This window comes from Solanum pennellii, chromosome 3 (assembly GCF_001406875.1).
Source record: "Solanum pennellii chromosome 3, SPENNV200".
NCBI classification, from domain to species: Eukaryota; Viridiplantae; Streptophyta; class Magnoliopsida; order Solanales; family Solanaceae; genus Solanum; species Solanum pennellii.
In genome coordinates, this window is record NC_028639.1 from 37,986,742 (window position 1) to 37,995,752 (window position 9,011).

The 9,011-nt window shown below is 22.4% G+C and overlaps 1 long non-coding RNA gene across 1 annotated transcript; it reads left to right on the forward strand.

Annotated features, from left to right (window-relative positions):
• The first annotated feature begins 3,495 nt into the window (after window positions 1–3,495).
• Window positions 3,496–6,585, forward strand: LOC107012353. Its single transcript, XR_001456018.2, has 2 exons — window positions 3,496–4,132; window positions 6,270–6,585. It is a non-coding gene; the product is annotated as an uncharacterized LOC107012353 (long non-coding RNA).
• The last annotated feature ends 2,426 nt before the right edge of the window (window positions 6,586–9,011 follow it).

Consider the following 9,011-nt stretch of genomic DNA (forward strand, 5'->3'; position numbering starts at 1 on the left):
AATTTCTAAAGTCCGTACCAATTCTCTTTTCCAAAGATGTCAATCAAAATTGGCTTGGTCAATTTCATTTTCATCAAATTTCTTGCGTCAATCCAAATAAAATGAGGGATAGTTGTTGACAACCAATTTTGACCCTTCCCGATAGAAAATAATTCTCTCTTCTTCGGTTTCAAACGATTTAAAATAATTAGTTCTATAAAATTCCAAAACAAAAAAAAATATAGTTTTGAAAGTTATTTTAAATAGTTTTGTTACATTTTGCAGTTTTTAGATAATATATGTTTTACATCATTATATATATACATATATGTGTATATATATATATATATATACACACACACACACACACATATATATATATATATATATATATATATATATATATATATATATATATATATATATATATATATATATATATATATATATATATATATATATATATATATATATATATATATATATATATATATATATATATATATATATATATATATATATATATATATATATATATATATATATATATATATATATATATATATATATATATATATATATATATATATATATATATATATATATATATATATATATATATATATATATATATATATATATATATATATATATATATATATATATATATATATATATATATATATATATATATATATATATATATATATATATATATATATATATATATATATATATATATATATATATATATATATATATATATATATATATATATATATATATATATATATATATATATATATATATATATATATATATATATATATATATATATATATATATATATATATATATATATATATATATATATATATATATATATATATATATATATATATATATATATATATATATATATATATATATATATATATATATATATATATATATATATATATATATATATATATATATATATATATATATATATATATATATATATATATATATATATATATATATATATATATATATATATATATATATATATATATATATATATATATATATATATATATATATATATATATATATATATATATATATATATATATATATATATATATATATATATATATATATATATATATATATATATATATATATATATATATATATATATATATATATATATATATATATATATATATATATATATATATATATATATATATATATATATATATATATATATATATATATATATATATATATATATATATATATATATATATATATATATATATATATATATATATATATATATATATATATATATATATATATATATATATATATATATATATATATATATATATATATATATATATATATATATATATATATATATATATATATATATATATATATATATATATATATATATATATATATATATATATATATATATATATATATATATATATATATATATATATATATATATATATATATATATATATATATATATATATATATATATATATATATATATATATATATATATATATATATATATATATATATATATATATATATATATATATATATATATATATATATATATATATATATATATATATATATATATATATATATATATATATATATATATATATATATATATATATATATATATATATATATATATATATATATATATATATATATATATATATATATATATATATATATATATATATATATATATATATATATATATATATATATATATATATATATATATATATATATATATATATATATATATATATATATATATATATATATATATATATATATATATATATATATATATATATATATATATATATATATATATATATATATATATATATATATATATATATATATATATATATATATATATATATATATATATATATATATATATATATATATATATATATATATATATATATATATATATATATATATATATATATATATATATATATATATATATATATATATATATATATATATATATATATATATATATATATATATATATATATATATATATATATATATATATATATATATATATATATATATATATATATATATATATATATATATATATATATATATATATATATATATATATATATATATATATATATATATATATATATATATATATATATATATATATATATATATATATATATATATATATATATATATATATATATATATATATATATATATATATATATATATATATATATATATATATATATATATATATATATATATATATATATATATATATATATATATATATATATATATATATATATATATATATATATATATATATATATATATATATATATATATATATATATATATATATATATATATATATATATATATATATATATATATATATATATATATATATATATATATATATATATATATATATATATATATATATATATATATATATATATATATATATATATATATATATATATATATATATATATATATATATATATATATATATATATATATATATATATATATATATATATATATATATATATATATATATATATATATATATATATATATATATATATATATATATATATATATATATATATATATATATATATATATATATATATATATATATATATATATATATATATATATATATATATATATATATATATATATATATATATATATATATATATATATATATATATATATATATATATATATATATATATATATATATATATATATATATATATATATATATATATATATATATATATATATATATATATATATATATATATATATATATATATATATATATATATATATATATATATATATATATATATATATATATATATATATATATATATATATATATATATATATATATATATATATATATATATATATATATATATATATATATATATATATATATATATATATAAACTAATACATTTTATGAATATTTGAAAATCTTCTCAAACAGATTATTTTTTTTAAAAAATATTTGGTTAATTAGTTTAGTTTTATAGTAGTTTATATTTTAAATTATTTAGTTTATATTTGAGTTAACTATTTCATTTCGTTAAGATTAAGAAGCTCATTAATTAATTTTTATTAATTCATCTTATTTAGATTTTAGCCGAATCACCAACTAAACCAATTTGACTAAATTGTTAACTCTAAATGGTTACAATAAAAATTCTTATGGACACTCTTAATAGCAATTCTAACTATTTGCTTCCATGCCTTCAACTCATTTTAAGACTACGTTTTGGGCCTTATTTCTAATTTCAGCAGCATACAACATTCCTTTAAGCCCAATTCTTTCTTCATTCCAGAAAGCCCAACCCGTTCCTCCTCAAACAACCCAAATTTTCTATCAATTTCCAGCCACAACAATCCTAGAAGAACCGTACAACAGCAATATCAAAAGATACCCGACCCACCCCTTTTACTCTCCTTCTTCCTCGACGTGAAGAAACCCAGAACCTCAAGCAGTCCAAAGAATCGAAGACCAGAATCGCGAGTCCAGCAACCCAAACCCTGCTTCGCATCTCTTGTTTCTCAATAGTACAAAAATCGTACTCGAATCAACAGGTGGAGCAATCAGACAGCTTCTTCGTCCTTCTTCCAAAATCAGACACTCCTCCTCTAAATTCCGTTGAAGAATTGTACAAAGTCGGTACCATTCCAGCTTCCAAGAGAATCTCTTCAAGGATTTTGAATTTTGAATTCAAAATTCCACTCGTTTTCCCCCTTTTCCAACAAAAATCTCCTCTATAAAAGCTGTTGTTCATCTTCATTGTGGAAGGTTAGAAACAAATGCAGTCCATATTCAGAAATTAGACTCAACATCATAAAGAAAATAAAAAGGTTGTCGAGATAAAAATAGACCCTGAAAAAATAACTGATAGAGGAATACTCAAGTTTCGGTTTATTTTTCGAGCTCGACGTTCTCTCTGTTGTCTTATAGTCTCGTTTTGGTGGTGGTATTATCCTCATGTCTAGCTCGTTCGTTCCGGTCGCTGCCCAGAAAAAGGTAAAAGTCTCTCCTCTTTGCTCTATTTTGTTAACCTTTAATCATTCTCTATTTTCCGTTTGTGTGTTCGAATACATAAATATACTTGTTTGTTGTTTGTTTTACTGAAATTTGAATGGAATTTCAGTGTTTATTCTTTTTCTTAGGTTACTGTAAATTTTTATGTGATTCCTCAAATATAAGAATTGGCCAGTCAAGTTAGTTTCTTTCTTGCGTTTTATCTGATTAGGTTCCACTTAGTCGACTATATTTGATTTGATTTGTTGTAACTCAATCAGTTGTCCATTGAAGGTTTTACTGATTCTATTTGCGTTTGTACACTAATTGATGTTACGATCTAGTTCTCATTATTACTCAAATATACGATTTTCGCCTCTTGTTGGCTCTTCTTTCGGGATCTAAATGCTTAGATATCTACAACTATGAGTTCATTGGAAATGAAAAGTTTTATACAGTAGTATGTGTTTTTTTTGTTGTTTAACATGGTAGTTGCTGATTTTTTTCTTCACTTTGCTTGGAATAATTAAATACCAATGGTTACTCCGGTTTATAAAACGATAAGATTCTGAACAAAATGTGTTGTTTCCTCATTCTGTTGGACTTCTTTACCATTGCTCGTTTTTTAATCTTGGAGTTGAACGATGTTGAACCTGTCTGCATATGTCCATGCTATGGTCCAAAGCTCATTTTCTCATGTTCTTCATTTAAATGTTCTCATTGAAGTGTTGGTTTTTGTTCATGTTAATGTTTGGCAGATATATAGCTTGCAGACATTAAATTGGTTATAATTTTTGTTTTATTTAAGCCGAGATTTTTCGTAATACATTGTTTATCTGTTTTTGTATGGGTTTGCTTAGCTGGTTTATTTTCTCTTTGCTTCCCCTCTAATTATTTTTGTTAATCGAGTCTCATTTTAAAGATATCATAGTGTATAGTTTGGACTTCAATTTCTTTTATGTTTAACCATATACTCTTTTTAAGAAGGTCTAAAGTTGATGTGAATATTTTGATTTCTAAAGCTATCTGGCAGCAATTCCGTTCTTGATATGAAATGTCTTATATGATTATACATGTTCGATTTTGATAAAAGATTTCACCTAATTACTTAAATCCGTAGGTTTATGAAGTTTGCATTCTCTGTAATAATTTTGTCAGAAGTATTTTCTCTTAAGTTGCAGATGGGTTAATCCTCTGTCATGAACCCACTTGATTTCTTTCAAAAAATTGTTAAATTTATTTCGAGACTTATCATCTCGATTCAAATGTTCCTATTTGTTTACAAGTTTGTTGTTGTTTGTTGGAAAGGATTTGGTTTACACATCCTTGTACATTAGCTTATTAACAGTGCTTTGCTGCATCGCGAGTGTAGGTTTTTAGTTTTGTGTAAGCGAGCTCGTATTTCTATTTATATACTATAAGTCTTATCATATCACGCTATGAAAACTCATATATATATATATATATATATATATATATTTGTAAGCGTCAACACTTGCTATTTTTTTATTATTATGAAGTTGAACATGAGAGGTTGTTAAACTCATTTAATAGTTGCATATCTTGTTTTAGATTATACATATTCTAATCTAGGAAAATTTGGCATTTTGTGATGATATTCCTTTATTCAATACGACTTTATGTCTAATTTGGATAATGTCTTAATTTAATTGAAATTTATTATCTATGCTAAGTATGGTGTGCAAATTAATTATTTTCAATTCATTGTTAGGTGTGATTATTAAAACTTAGATAACATGTGATATTTTCTAATCCTTCATGTCTAAAATAGTTAATGATGCAGATAGTTATAAATGGTTAAGGACATGTGAATTGGTTGGAAATTAAGCTAATAATGTTTATATCTACTCCTATGTTTGCATGATTAGCTTGTTAAATTTTCCCTGTGAGTGACATCTCCTATGAGTGCCAAAGTCAAGATTTTTATCATCATTATTTTAGTCTTACATGTTACATTTTGCTAGGATGACTTATGGCTTGCAGTAGTAGTTCCTAAATTCTGTTTCTATATTGAGATGTCATTCTTTCTATGCTTCTGGTATCTACGCTTCTTGTATCGATGTAATGTATCGGCTCTTATATATAATTTTATTGTTGTTACATGCGATGTCAATCAAAGTTCACTATGAACTCCTATCATCTTCCCCTTGCATTTCGAGAGAGCCATAACGGCTCAAGTTCCTTTTATCGAGTCAAGCCTATTAAAAATCGACATATAGGTCCAGAAGTTGGAAAATGCAGAAGTAGAAGAGAATGGAGAAAATTGGACCAAAGAGTCCAAATTTATTTTTTCAAAGTACTGTATTTTGTTATTTTTTAGCCCAAGCCCTTATTTCTTTTATCATTATTGTATCGTTAGAATCTTTGGACAAGTGAAATGGGCTGAAGGTCCAAAAAAAATGGGTCCAAATATCGGTTCAAGCGGACAACAACCAGAGTTGGGCCCAGCCCTCTCCTTCCTCTCTTTTACTTTATCGCTTATCTTCTTGTTATTAATTGCCGTTAGTCTTAGGGTTAAAAATTCAAATCCCCACAAGACGTCATTATGTTTTAAACTAATTAATCGATTTTAATTTGACTTGAAAATAAATCTTGCAAAGTCAAAATTTCACTTAGAAAGTAGGTCGATGTTTCATCTTTAAGGGATACTAAATTGTTAAACTAATGTAAACATTTTAGTCAAACAAATTAATTTCCGGAATAACGCAAGTAAGCGGGTGTTTTATGTGTCGTAAAAACCTTTCTAAAATATTAATAAGAATCCCTGAAACCCTTAAAAAAACTTTTTTTTAATTGATTTCCTGTTTAGTCAATTGAAAAAAGTAGTTTTCTTGATTTTTCATAAAAAAAATTAAGTGACGACTCTTAAAATCAACTTTTTAAATAATTTTTCTATATAAAACAAGGTTCATGCATAATTATGGGCATGAACCACTCAACTCATGGACCTTCATTGGTAACATGTAGTAGCCCCATGATTAGGAATATAATCCCAAAATAATTAGGAACTCATTACTCAAGATTTAGAACTTGAAGTTCGTGTGGAATTTATGGACATGAACGACTCGACTTAAGGGTCTATCTACATAACTATATGGAACTCATGTATACGATTCTTCTCATTCTCATACTTACTTTCTCAAAACTTTGCAAACTTAGCTCAAATTGATAGTTGAACACATAAGATATACAATTTAACTCAAAGATTTTCTTAAATCACATACTCCTAAATCTTTCTTAAATTTGAAGTATGAATTATAGACTTATTATTTATGATATAAATGATCTCGATGATAATGTAGACATACGAATACATTCTCCTCAAATCACTAATTTCGTCTTGTAACGACCCAAGGGTATACCCTAAAAGTTACACGGTGTACTCGACTTCCGAAGGTCTTATACAAGCTCTTAGACATTTTTCATCGCATATATATGAAAAGAAGTGTGGAATTAAAACTTTTCATCACAATAGTCAAACTCTATTATAGAAATATAAGAAATAACTAAGTGTCGTCATAGTCACCTTAGACACATATAATATCACAGGGTCACAACCCATACATCAATTTGAAAAGAAACTATAGTCTATTACAAAGTCTTTTAGAAAAGGAAACTAAACATAAGCCATGTCCTCAAACATACATGACATACAAAACTTCTTCAGAGAATGCTATTTCCCAAGCTTCAACTTCTAAGACAATCCTCACTTGCCACCTAAACTTGTAGAAATAGAGAAAACATATGGAATTAGCACATTGAATGCAATAGTATGGTGAACATGCAAAAAAACCATTACGTTAAAACATACTTTTCATGCCCTTTTGATGGAAACCTCATAAAACAAGTACAAGAACCATCTTCAAGCCAATATTCACATATAGGACATATTCAATTAATCCAACAAGTAACCTTTTCATCACTTTAAATCCTCTACCTAAAGTTACTTTAAGACTCACTTGAGTAAGACATGAAGAGACCGCCCTTACACCCTCTTCAAGCACATTTAAGTGATCCTCAAAGCTACCCTAGATAAGAACATTTCAATTTACCATACTTTACTAAGAAAACATTATTCATTTAAGTCATTTAAGAGACAATTAAAGAATTAGAGGACTTCACATAATGGTCTTGGAAGACCTCGAAAACTCATTCTAGCATCTTCAAAGCCTACTCGTATCATGTGTAGATAGCGTCCATTTCAACTACCTACACGTTGTAGAACCTATCTAATAACTAGAGTGTACATCCCACATGATGAGAATAGACAATAACCGACATAGACCATACTAGCTAGGTATGGAATTCGGTGTCATAAGACCCCACACCGTGGAAGGTGTTCTACTTGCCAAAGGTAGAACTAAGGATACATCCCATGTAGGCACATGGTTTAAGGGATATCAACGACTTCTTTGAACTCTAGTCTCATTTTCAAGTAGAGCTACCACAAGCATATTCAATCGGTGCTTTGCCTTTATTTTCATAGAGTAATTCATTCCCTGAGTGTATTAGAGTAAATACCATTACTAAGTCCTACAAACCCATAATACTCTTTCCAAGGAGAGCTCATTCTTAGACCTAATTTCATATTCAAGGTTCCATATAAGTCATTCAAAGAATGGCACCTACTTTAGGTCTACCAATCCTAAGACTTCATTCTTTCATTCATTCCTATACGTATATGACAAGGGTGCCTAAGCCTACCAAGTCAAGAACTCATAACCTATAACCTTCCATGTATAGATCATCACATTGTTTATCTATACAAGCTATAACAAGATGATACTATAGTTCACATAATAATTCCAACAAGACCATGTATGTATGTATGTATATATATATATATATATATATATATATA